Genomic DNA, 13,995 nt, shown 5'->3' with positions numbered 1-13,995 from the left:
TAATCCTAGACCAAGTGATCATGCAACTTAATTAAATCTAAGTGAATCATGTACTCCCTCTGTTCTCTTTATTTAGAGAAAATTTCTATTTTTGGTGTTCTTTTTATATAGAGAAATTTACTTAAAATAGAAACTTTGGAAAGGATGCAATTGTTCAAAGTCTAAAATACCTTCATTTGATTTGGGTCCCTGTGTTAATTGTGCACACAGAATTGGGCAATTTAATGCCCTTGTGTTTCCAAAGTAAAAGTGAACTATTATTTTATCACAGAATTGTAAACTATTGAAAGTCAACAAATGTGCTTATATTAAAAATATATTGAACACATATCTATTTCACCTACAGGAGTCTAAGTCATTTAAATGTGCTCAATTTACAAATGTGTACTCATTTTATTATCTCTGTCTATCAGCATTATGTTATGGTTATGCACCCTTTTTTTCTTTTCCCTCTTCAAATAAGGGTTTCGAAATACAAAGAGACACAACATTTGAAAACTGCCTCCATCACATCTCTCCACAATCCTCTCATTTTCACAACCATCGCCCTGTGCCTTCTCATTAGCATCGATCGACGACTATATATGAAATCGTTGAGCAAGAAATGACCACGGAAGCCAGAAAACAAAAAAGACTAAACAAAAAAACATACCCTCTCAAATCTTATTTCAAAGAAGAAAAAATTAGGGAAAAATCCACAAAATCACCTTCTGATCTGATGGGTGAAAAGAAAAAAATATGCAATGAAAATAAAGGAAAGCCCTCAAAGAAGTCTATCCACAGATGTCAACACACGCCACTCCAAAAAAACCCTCCATATAAGAAGAGGAAAGTGATTAAAGAAGATGTTGAGTCTATAGAATAGGAAGAGGAATGAATTGAGTCTGAGACAAAAAAAGAAGGGAGTAGTGACAATGGCTAAAGAACGAATTGTCATGCGACATCTAAGAGGAATTTCTTTTATCCTTTCATCTAAGAATTGAAATCTTTTCTATCCCTATTCCATGGATGTTTAATGACATTGGAGTTATTCTCTAGATGAAGTTCTGCATTTCGCCAAATTTATAAACTGTCTTCACAGAAATATTGAATATGGCCGCAACTTTTTCAAAACTGCACATGATGGTTATAGAATTTTTAACATCATCAACAATTTTTTCTTCTTGTTTCTATTTTGCTGTTACCTGGAACAACATTTTGGGATTGACTACTGTCAGCAACAACCACAACACCTTCTTGGTCTTCAGGTAAGCAGTTCAAGTCTGGCAGTTCAAAAGTAGTGGGCATATCTTCAAAATGTATGCCTGAATTCGTTGGGATGTCATTGAGATCAAATAAAAATGATTGATTCATAAGGTATGAAAAATTATTGCCCTTATTTTCAAAAACTCTATGAATATAATTAGATGTTCTAAGTCTGATTAAAATTTATATGTAGCCATATTATAGAAGCTGAGGAGACTGCTGGTTTAACCAAAAATTTTAGCTCCAAATTTTCACTAAATTTTGGTGTATATTATTGAAAAACCCTCAGTACGTAATATAAATGCGAGAAAATCAAAATTTAAAATTGTAAAATCAAATTTGGAAATTTTGAATTCTCAAAATAATTACAGCATTTCCTAAAATATTCCCTCCATTTCAGGCATTAATTGTCGAATAAATGTACTCTTGGGACTCTCTCTTTGTGAGTTGGCTCCATCAAAACTAAAAATATAAATTAGGGGTATATTAGATAGAAAATGGAAAAAATATTCAGTTTAACTACCACCTAAATTCTTGTGTATTTTCTATTTTCTCTAAATAAAGAGAACAAGGGGAGTAGTTAACTAGGTCCTAAATTAATCATATCTTAATTTAATCCTAATCATGCACTAATTAATTCTAAGGTAATTAAACATTTAATTGAGCCTAATTAATTAATTTTATGATAATTGACTAATTCTAAGTGATCATGCAATTATATAATTTAAAGGCTAAAATAATCTAATTAATCCAATGCAATTAATTAAAATTAGCTATGTACTTAATTAATTAATTTCAGCCTAATTAATTAATTCTAAGTGATCATGCAATTTATTTAATTTAATTCTAAACTAAAATAAATCATGCATTTAAGTCTAAGCTAATTAAACATTAAATTTAATTAATTCTAATTAGGTATTTAATTCAACTAAACTCGGCATTTAATTAAACTAACCTAATTAAATATTAAATCTAACCTAATTGAATTAAAGCAATAAAATTAAAAGTGATGTGGGGCCTACCTCTTGTAGCCTGCTTTAATCGTGTCTCGGAGGTGGCACATATCCAAAATCTTCAACTCGGGAAATCCTTGATGAACCCTAAAAAAACGGGTATCGAAACCCTTAAACTATTGTGATTTTTCACTTAAGTGAAAACCCACGATTGGCTAAAAGGCTTGTAGGAGCAAAGGCCTTTAAATAGGTTGCTTATATTGCTCCAAGTCATTTTTGCAGGTTATTATGTCATTGAATAAGATTTTTAGGGGGCATTTATAGGCTTTGGAGGTAGTGGAGGCGTCCAAATTTGAGCAATGTGGGATTAGGGGTGTAGATGTTGCAATATTGATGAACTGGCAAGGGCGGCCGGCGGCCAGGGTTGGCCAGCCGCGACTGGGGTGGGCTGGCAGACTGGCAGGGATGGCCGACGGCCAAGGTTGGCTAGCCGACGGCCAGCCATCGGTCAGGCTTAGTTGGCCAGAGGTGGCCGGTGGCTAGCTGGAGCTGGCAGTCGGCCAAGCCTGCCCTGCTCCTCCTGCACTACGATTCTAATTTGATTTGAATCTTCCTAATAAATTTGACTGGTTCGAGGCCTATTTCAACTCTGATTTTAACCCATGATATACCGTTGGAAAGCTCTAGATGTTTAGTTTCTAATCCAACTTGAATCACCTAAAATTTCAACCTGTATCTTGAGATATGAACAAAATAGTGGAGGAAGATCATTTTTTGAGTGGTTTTGGTGTGCAGTGAATTTATACCATGGTTCAGGGTCCAAATTAAATTAGATTCTGGCTTATAATATATCATTGGAAATCTATTTCTATCTAGTTTCCATTGGTATTAAGTATGTGCCAAAATTTATGTTGTAAACAAAGTTATATCCAAAAGTGTGAGCGAAGGTCACCTTTGTTTGCTTGACCAACCTTTGATTTTTTTTGACTGATTGGCTATCAGTTAGAACAACACCTTTTGTGAATGATTTTATTTCATATAATGGCGAGAAAAACACATGTTCACAATAGGATAGTCTATTGCCAATGAAGTTATTCTCTAACAGCTTGGCTATCTCTTTCTTGATTTTGAGGGACATCTCTAGTTTCTGTCTTCGGAGCTTCTGCTTTCACTAGCTTGACATGATCATAGGTGGGGATCTTGTGGACTACAATGTTGGGATCTATGTCGGTCATATCACTGGAAGTCCAGGTGAAGCAATCTGAATACTACTTGATGAGCTCTTTCAACTCATGTTTATGCTTACATTCAAGCATAATAAATCTATGCTTTGGATCAGTTTTTGTGCCAACATTTATTTGTTATTTTGTAATTTTTATTTCTTTTTCATTTTCATTTGTTTTTTCATTTTTTATTTTGCCGGCAATCTCATTCAAGTTGGAGAGAGGGTAACAAGAAAATTAAAAGTTTTCATTACTGGTAAAAGTGCCACAATCGCCATCTACATTCAGTTTAATAAAAAGACCCTCCTAGGTCTGGAAGAGAAGATAGGGAAGACTTAAAAGACTCTAAACTAGACTCTGACTCAGTTTTAGTTTGTGACTCAAACTCAGGTTTAGACTCAGCAAGTAGCGTGAACTGCTCTACACTGTCCTCCAAATACCAATTCTAAAGGGGTGCTTGGATAGGTCCAATGAGGCTTGTGGGGTCTGCTTCCACTTGATTGGATATCATGCATAGTTCAAAAAGAGATGATTCCATATTGTCCTCCCAATCTATTTAGAGCTTGAAAAGAGGCTCACTGTCTTCTACAAGAGCTTGACATCGAAGAAGATTTAAAAACCAAGGATTAGTTGCTGAGTTATAGGACAAAACCAAGGCTCTTAAAAACGGTAATAGAGTTCAGTTTCCCCTCTTTGATAAAGTAACCATTGAGAGTTTCGAAATATGGGCACATCTGGATGTTCCGAGTTCACCTTTTCCTTGCCAACATCTTGGCATCTTCCAACTCCTCCCCATCTTGGTCGATCGGTTTAAGTCCATGCCCAAGGGTAGGTTCTGCAATAGGATATTCAATGAAGATGGCCATACCATGTTGGGCTCGACCAAGCCCCACCCCAGGAAAATAGTACATTACCCATATCATATTAGCAACTAAAGGGTTACTGTGCTGGTCAAAGTCCATAGGGAATAGCTCTTTACTAGGTTTTGCTTTTATAAACGGAACAGAATTGAATGAGAAGTCTGAAAGGGGGTAGATAGCAAGTTTCAGCTAGATTTCCAATAGTGGAGCCAAGGGCAAGATGTCAGATTTCCTCGCCAAGTCTCCTTTGATTGTAACAATAGCACTCTCATAAGGAAACTTCAGCTTCTGATGGAGAGAAGAGGATACTGCTTTGGCCTTGTGAATCCAAGGCCTTCCTGAGAGAAGATTAAAACATACAAGCACATCTACCACTTGAAATGGTATAGTTATGGTTGCGGCCCCGATAGTAACTTCCAGGTCAGCCACGCCTAACACTTCTCTTCTAGTGTTGTCATATGTCTCACTATATGATTGGAGGGCATAAAATCTTCAGCAGTTAACCCAAGGCAGTTTGCAACCTTGAGGGGGCACACATTCAGAGTGGAGTCATTGTCAACTAACACCATAGGCACTGTTTTGCCCCTAGCCCGCACAATAACATACAGAGCATGTTATGAGTGGTGTCTCCCTTCAGGATCTCATGGTCTGCAAAATGGATTGCCATGGCTAAAGGGTTTCTTATAATGGAAGTCACCAATGTTGAAGTGGTCTAGGGTTATGTTTGGAGTGGTCTGGCACTGGTTCATGGCCTTAACAAAAGCTTGGCGGTGCACAAAGGATGACTAAATCAAACCCTAGATTGAGATGATGACTTTGGTTTTCTTTAACTGCTCCAAGACAAGGTTTTTAGGTTATGGGCCAACACTAGAGCTAGGGGTGTCTTTGGCTAGAGTGACAGGGTTTTGTGAGCTTCAGGAGGAGGAGATGGATATTGTCTCATGCTCCGAGTGATGGTGTTGATTTCCTCTAGTACATCATTCAGGTCTATGATGTAGCAAGAGTCTTGAAGGATGGGTTGGATAAGAGAGACCAAGTCAGTATCTGGCTCTTGGTGCAACATGTGAATATTGGCTTGATGATGGGGAAGTGGGTTTGTGTTTATGTTTATGTTCTCTTTGGGATGAATAGGAAGTATTTGGCCATTGTCCACAAGGTCTTGAATCTTGTGTCTTAGGGTTTTGCATTCATCTGTTTTGTTCCCTGCTCCTTAGTGGAAGGCACAATATTGATACAAAGCAAATACTTAAACATTTTTAAACCAAAATCCCCATAAATTAACTAATAAAATGGCTACATTTGTGCACTTACCTTAGAAAATTTATAGAATTATAGTTTTATGCAAGGAGGAACCTCGAAAATTAAAAAAAGATGTATTCTTCATAAAATCAGTGGAAATATTGGCAATTGGACCCGAAAAAGCCCAATTTGAGAGCTAATATTGTAAGCCCATTTTATAAGACCAAATTGAGGTTGATTTGCGGAGAAAAGAAGTCCACAAACTAAGCCCAGAAGGAGAAAAGCCCAAATCCAGCAAACATACATTTAGTAGGGGTGGCCAAAATTCAGTTTTCGGAACCAGAACCGTCGGTTCCGAATCGGTGGGAACCGAAACTGGTCTGAACCGGAACCGAAATCGATTCAAACCAATTCAGTTCCAGTTCCACCAGTTTTGGAACCGTGAATCGAAGGTTCCAGCTCCAGTCGGAACCATCTGAAATCAGCCAGAACCGGTTTGAAATCGGCCGGAACCGTCAGAAAATTGGTCGGAAAACCGGTCGGAACCGTCGATTTTGGAACCGTTGAGGAACCGTTTGGTTCCAAACCGTAACTGGAACCGTTCGGTTCCAAACCGTAACCGGAACCGTTAATTTTTCGGTTCGGTTCCGGTTCTAAATTTTTTGGAGCCGAAACTGGCGATTCCGGAACCGTGGCCACCCCTAACATTTAGGCTATCGCCTAAGGCATGAAGAAGATGGAGAGTGAAGTTAGGCTATCGCCTAAGCCAAGAAAAGAAGGTTAGGAGACCACCTAAGTGCACTACGCAATCTCCTAAGGCCAACTCGTCACACAGGCGATCTCCTAAGACCTAAACATCATCCAGGCAATCTCATGCAAGCACCAGGCAATCTCCTATGGCTAAACGAAGCACTAGTCTACCTCCTATGGATTCTAGGCGATCTCATATGTGCCAATGCCAAATCAAGTGATCGCCTACACTAGTTCCGAGGCTAAGAGTCCCCATTCATTGAACAACAGCTCATGCTTAGTTATATTCTGATTGGACACAGCCTACTTGCCCCACTTGCCAAATTGCGCAGAGAAGAGCAGCCTCCAAGCATCTGAGTTCTATAAATAACAATGTAAATCAATAGATAAAAAAGGGTTGGTTAGCTAAGAAAAAAATAGTATATCACTCTATAAATATTTAGCGTAGTTTCATGTGCGTAATCTCAGAGGTCAGGAGAGGAAGGTTGTGCGACAGAGTCTCAGACTCAACGGAATCCATACCTGATCCATCATTCTCCTCTGTTATTATCTGTTATCTTTATGTTCTTTGTTTTGTTATTGTTTTTATAAAGAAACAACCTTTCTGTAACTCCATTCCTTTTCTCTCAATAAAAGATATGGATTGCTATTTGGTTGTTTACATTATTTTATCTAAAATGAGTGAGTAAACTAACCATTCTGGGAATGGATTAATATCCATTACCTCTGGAATGCGGGGCGATTATATTAAAAATTGAATTATCTATAATGTGACATAGATTTTTGGTTCAATTTATGCAAGACAAACGCTTGCAAAATAAAGTCGGATCCCTTTATTTGCTCCACATTAGGTGGGTGAGAAGGATCGAAAGATGAAGTTCAAGCGCTTGAACCACATAAATTATGCATTGGTTTTATATCTAGAAATAGGATAAAGCCAGTGTTAAAAGGGGGAAGTTTATTACATATGCAACGTATGAAAGGTGTCATATGATTGTTATAGTTGACTACCTTGAAAGAGGAGATAACTAACTGTTGACGCGTGTCTTTATGCCCCCACCTAATCCAATGAGGATACGAGGATGCGGAATGAAGGGTTATTGATATCTAGAAGTCTTTTAATCCAAAGATTTAAATTAAATCAATTTTAAGTTTCTGGTTTGCGTCAGAGTTGCGTCACGCAGCTATCAGGTGCGTAACGGAACTGTCGGTTGCGTCACGCAGCTCCGATTTGTATGATGTCACCAAAAGTGACGACATAACGGTTTTTTTTATTCTGAGCAACACGTGGCTGTGGTCCAGAAAGAAAGCTGCATCATGCAGCTAGCAGATCCGTCACGCAGCCGTAAGCTGCGTCACACAGCTATCCTCTGTTGCCCTACTTTTATAAATTCGTCTTTTTCTCAGTCGTAGGGAGAGGTTTTTAGGGCGTCCAAAAAATACACCTTCGGCTACGTTTTTCTCCAGAGACTCTTCTGAGTTCCTTTGAAGAAAAATAGCCATTAGATATCAATTAGGGTGAAAACAAAATCATATAAAAAGAAAAAGCAAGAGAGAAAAGAGTGAGTGTTTAAATCCTTGTTGACAAAACTTCTAGATCGCCTTAACCATCATTTGTTAAGGCATTTAAGCCATCTACAATCCTCAATCTGAGGATTAGGTAATTCCTTTATACTTTTTGTATTTTTATTTATTGTTTGTTTGTTTGTTTTGTTATTGTTTTAGTAGTTTAATCTTGGTTAAACTGTATTCTGTTTATCTTTGGTCACTTTAGATTTTCTTAAGTCATATTTAAATAAAAGAACGATCTAAACAAATTATTTAAAAAGTAAGGTCGGACCAGAGCAGTTGCGTCATGCAACCAATGGATCCGTAACGGATCTAGCAGATGCGTGACGGATCTGTTCATGTCCAAAATTTTATTTCTTTACCTAGAACAGTTGCGTCATGCAGCTATCAGAACCGTAACGGATCTGGCAGATACGTGACGGATCTGTTCATGTCCAAAATTTTATTTCTTTATCCAGAACAGTTGCATCACGCAGCTATCAGATCCGTAATGGATCTGGAGGATGTGTGACGGAACTGTTCATATCCAAAATTTTATTTTCAGTGTTCTATTTTTTTGATTGTGGGTCTAAAATAAATGGCTAATGGATCTGGAGTTTTAGGAACAGATCCATCACGGAACTGCTAGATCCGTCACGGGACTAGCAGCTGCATGACGCAACTGTTCTAAGACTTTCAGAAATAATTTTTGTTCTTTTAAAAATAATAAATTTTGCATAAAATAAAGTTTAATTTCTCCAATAAATCCGAAGATGACCAATCATGAACAGATTGCAATTTAATTAAGTTTAGAATACTAAAATGTAATTTTGCATATTTATTTGTATGAATTTTGCAATTTTAGGTTGAATGAAAATGATATTTAATTTATGTGCTTGTTAGTAATTTTGCATGTTTAGGATTAAATTAAAAATAAAATGTGATTTAGATGTTAAATAATAATTGTGCATGATTTTGGGTTTAATTTTGAATCGGGTAGAATGTATTTTTAGGTTCGGTTTGATACCCGCCTTTAATCATAAGGCAAGAGCGGGTCTTTTATTTATTTGATTTAATCGCTTTGGTTTGAATGATTATGAATGCGATAATTGGATTTGGTTGGGACGATTAATTAATTTTCCATATAGGAACGCGGTCCAATTCACTTGGGTTAGGTTTAAGTAAATAAATAATTTGGCTTTTCTAACTAAAATAAATTAGAAATCGTAGGTTAAAAGAGGCCGATTTTTCCCGACGTCGGCTTCTAATGGGCCGGCGTACCCAATTCCCTTATCCAGAATCGCATTAATGCGCCTGACCAGTCTTTTTAATAATTTGGCCTTAAATAAAATTGGGTTTAAAATGGAGTCACTCTTTATAAAATAAAATTGCAAACGGTCCCATTGCCGAAATAATGGGTGGCGACTCAAAATGTTTTATAAGACCGATTTATCGGCATCGTATCCAATAAAATGTTTTGTCATCACTTTTCATAATAAGATCACTTTCCTTCAAAAATAAAATAAAAAGGACGTTTTCGAGTCACGCGGGGGCGGTACGAAAACACTAACTAGAACACTTTGCCCTTCAGAAAATATATCACATGTGCTTACTTCGCTGCCACCCACTTCTGAATGTTAATGGATCAATCCATCACCAGAATACTTTCACATTTATAAATTCAAAAAGAAAAAATATCTAACTTCAACTACTAACTTCTAACCTCTAACTGCTAACTCCTAACTTTTATTTTATATTATTTAATTGCTTTTAATTTTTGTCCTTTTATTTTACTACACTTTAATTTCTTGCAATTTACTTTATCTCACTTTTATTTTTTATTGCATTTTACTTTTACTCACCTTTATTTTATTTAAATTCCAGTCATTTATTTTTCTGCCATTTTTATTTCTGTTATCTTATTATTTTGAATTTACGCATACTCACCCCTCTTATTGATTCTTCCTAATAATTAAGTATTCAAAAGATTCTAGTATTCAATCCTTCTAATCCCTGTGGCTACGATATTTTTATACTACTTGACGACCCATTAATACTTATGGTACAATCTCGCTGCCCGATATTAATCTTAGTCGTTGCGGGTGCGTCATCAAATATGCATTCAAGTTTTTGTTTTTAGGAATGTGAATGGGGTTTGGTGTAGGTCTTGTCATCCACAACCTTCTGAAAGATGAATGATAGAGGGAACCCCAAGTCTGTAAAGTTATGTTGGTCATATCTAGCGACTGGTCTTAGAGGAGGAAGAGGAATTTGTCTTTGGCCAGACAGATTGACCACCTCACCAGCTTTCTGGTTGATGGGAGGAAATGCATGATAGCTCTACTAGGGTTTTTTGTACTTGGAGGTGGAAGCCTGGTCCTCCTTATTCTGACCTGACTGAATCAAGTCTTCAATCTTAGTAGCAGTAGCAAAGGCCCTGAAATCTAGGAGATACTATGTCTTTAGCAAGTTCTTGACAATTATGTCAATTATTCTTGTTCAGTAGGACAGTTGAGCACCTGGGATGCTTTGTCCCTCCACCTCATAAGGAACGAGGAGGACTCCTTAGCACCCAGCTTGGTGGTCTCTGGATCTCTCCTAGTATGGTACTGTTGGTTGAAGGCATTACAGATCTCGTCCCGTGTCTTTTTTCTTGGTATTGTCAAGAGCAAGAAACCACTGCAAGGCTGCACCTGTTAGGGACTACTGGAATAACTGTATAAGGAGCTTAGTATTCACTCTGAGAGGAGTCAGGGCTTCCACATACATCTTCAAGTGGATTATGGGGCAGGTGGTGCCATCAAACTTGTCCATACTCGGCATTTAAACTTGGGTAGCAATCTTGCCTCAGGGAACAATGGGACAAAGTCAACATCAATTAAGTCTTCATACTTTTTTATGCTCTTTAGAAATTTTTCAAAGGAGTTCATCTTCTCCATCATTTTCTTCACCTCATGCGAGGCTAATTCTTCCCCAGTCTGACTTAAAGTGGCATTAGAAGTGGCTCTTATCTCAAGAACTGACCCTCGGGCAATCTGATCGTCGTTGGGTAGTGACAACATGTTGGTCATTAGATCCCCCAGCCTACTGAGGAGGAAAAGTGTCATTCTGGTTAGAAGTAATCAAGGTCCTAACTTCCCCCAGTATAGTCTCCCGCTGAGAGGTTATCGCATTATGGAGGGAGTTACTCCATTCTATGAGCGTGGTCCGGAAATGGGTTTCTTGATCCCGGAGCATCTCTTCCATCATTGCTCTCATTTCATTAGGTCCAGCCATAGTTGTTGTTCTCTAGAAGAAATAGACAAAAGGAGGCATCAATATTCATCTTTTGGTGAAGTTTAAAAGCATGCATTATCAAGTTGTAGATCTCATATCAATGTTTGAGGTTTTGGTGTTTGGGAGGTGTTAAGTGTTTCAAGTAAGATTGGTACAAAGTGATGCTTAGGTTAGGGTTTAAGGCTATACTGGTGACTTGGTAGTAGTGTTAAAGTCAGTATTTGAGGCTTAGGGAGTGTGTTTAAACAATGCTCAGATTAAAGAGTGTAGAACCAGCAAAGGCAGAAAAAATCAATTTATGTTATAACTTTAGAAACGGAAAGATTCCACTACTAACACTTTTGTAAAACCCTTTGTTAACTCTTAGCAACGGAAAAATAATGAAACAAGATTTATTAATTAATATAAATAATATGATTAAGAAACTAATATAATCAATCTAATTAAAATGATTATATAATTTTAATCGATAAATAAATAAAATTTTCCTAATCAGAGGGTCTATCACATTAAGATATTTTATGATAATGTTATTAAGGAGGGAAAGCTTGTAAACTTGTAATTATTCATAATTACTAAATAATTACAGTTAATATATAAATCTATATATCTAAATTACAAGAACTATAAGTAAAACATATTCTAATAATTTGTAAATAGAGAGTTAGGTTATACTTACCGCAAGAAGAATGCATGATTGCAAACTAAATAATTTCAAATTAGCAAAAGCTTGATCTAACAATTCAAAGCAACAAATTTTTGATAGTCAAAAGCAATTAAAACTAAACATATATATAGTGGTATGAAAGGACAAATTCCTAATTAAAATGGAATTATATTCATAATATTAATATAATAAACATAATATTTTGATATCATAATTAGAATAGGATTAGTAATGATATTTTTGTCAATTCATAAACTTAGTAGGGACGTTTTAGGAACCCAATGTTCCCCCTCATTCGTACATTTATATATATTATAGATTAAATTTTTTATTAAATAGTTTCTATTTTATAAAATAAAACTAATAGAGTTATAATAGAGTCATAGTTAATAAGAATGAATTAAATAATATAATTATATTAACAAATAGAATTAAAATATTAATTTCAATTCCCTAAAATTTATTTCATTAAAATTAAATATTCTTATACCTCATTTAATTTGAATATATGAGAATTTCAAAGAGGAAAAATAAATAATTAACTAAATATATGAGTTGAATTACAATAATTTGTTTATAATAATTAATTGTGCTAATTAATATTTCAGTTTATTTCTTGAGAATTTCAAAAAGAGTGTATAATATTACCTTTTATCATTTAATAAACAATACATAGCAAATTATTTAAATTAAAGCAACACAAATATAAATTATAATAAATTTTTTGAAAATTACATTTAATTTAATTAAAAAATAGAAAATCATACGGTCTGCGCATTGCGCCTGTAATATCCTCAGCTTGGTAGTTCTTGCTATTCGAGCTTTTTCGATAAATTCGGTTACCCAAAACAAAGGAAAACCTAGAATAACGGGAAATAGTATATATCAGGGATGCAAATATTAATTAAATAGTAATTAAGGTGATTACAAATCAATTTGAAAAGTTAAAAGAAATCAAAAATAAGTTAAAGAGGAATAACTTCTCGGTAAAGCATGATTTTACCCAAAAATCCTAAAAAAAAAAAAATGGTAATTTCAATATCAAGTTGCTCAAATGGGGTTTAGACTATTAAATACACTTGGTTTATATCTAATTAGGACCAAGCAAAAAGGAGGTGAAAATCAAGGAATTTTCAAGTAATTCTTAAGAAAAGTTTAGTTATCTTCACTTCCTTCTTCTATTTTATGGATTAATTTTTGAATTCCATGAACTTTGAAATTAGGTGTTTGCTTTTGCATGCTGACTTGGTGAAGATGAAGTGATTATAGTTGATTTTAAGATGATTTAAAAATTATTAAAATTAGTTATGCATGAATTCAAAGTTTAATTTGCATAATTCAAAAAGATGGATCATTTTGAGTTTGTAATTGATATTTTATGAACTAGAGATATGATATATCTTATATTATGATGTTATTTAAGTAATAGAAGAGTTGGATTGCATGAATTGGTGATGGAAGTGAGTTGAGAATGCTTAAGCAAGTATAGCATTCTTGGACTTGTTACATTTGAGCTGCCTGAAATTCAGCTTCTGTAATTGGCCTATTTGACTAGGTGAATGAACTTCAAAATTCACGAAATTTTATATGGAGATATCCTGAGATGTTGGAAAGGTCCTGTTAAAAGGGAAAGTTCATTGGATAAAAGGAAATGGAGTTATAACTAAATCAATGCAGGCTGCTCAGTATGAGAAAAACTGAAATTCTGATTCTGTAATTGGGCCATTTGATCATGCAAATGAGCTTCAAAACTTATGAAATTTTACAGAAAAGTACCCTAAGATGTTATAAACATGCTGTAGAAATTTCAGGGAAAAATAATAAGTGGAAGTCAAGATATAGTCAATGGAATGCAAGCTACTCAAATGCTGAAATTCTGCATTACATGAACATTTAATGAATTAAGCATGCCATTGACTTCTATTGTTTTAATTGTTATTTTTTTTGTTTCTAAGATATGGTTAAGTGTTGGATATGAAGTGTTTCATGCCTATACTAAGGTGATATGACACTTGGACAAGCATGGTGAAAATGAAAGAAAAGCATGAATACTACATTCTAATGCTTAATTTGCATTCCTATGGTAGTGTATGTGTATACATTGTGTAGTATGGAGTTAATGTTAATATTATTTCATACTATAGCTTCTGAGAGAAAGGGAGTTGAGGAGAGGGTAGTTGCTAGAGGAGAAAGGCTAGGGAGCCTTCTAGCTCAGGTTAGTGTACTATTCCTTT

Source organism: Jatropha curcas, chromosome 6 (assembly GCF_041381405.1).
Source record: "Jatropha curcas cultivar XTBG-Jc1 chromosome 6, XTBG_Jcur_1.0, whole genome shotgun sequence".
Taxonomy (NCBI): domain Eukaryota; kingdom Viridiplantae; phylum Streptophyta; class Magnoliopsida; order Malpighiales; family Euphorbiaceae; genus Jatropha; species Jatropha curcas.
This window is presented reverse-complemented; position numbering follows the sequence as displayed.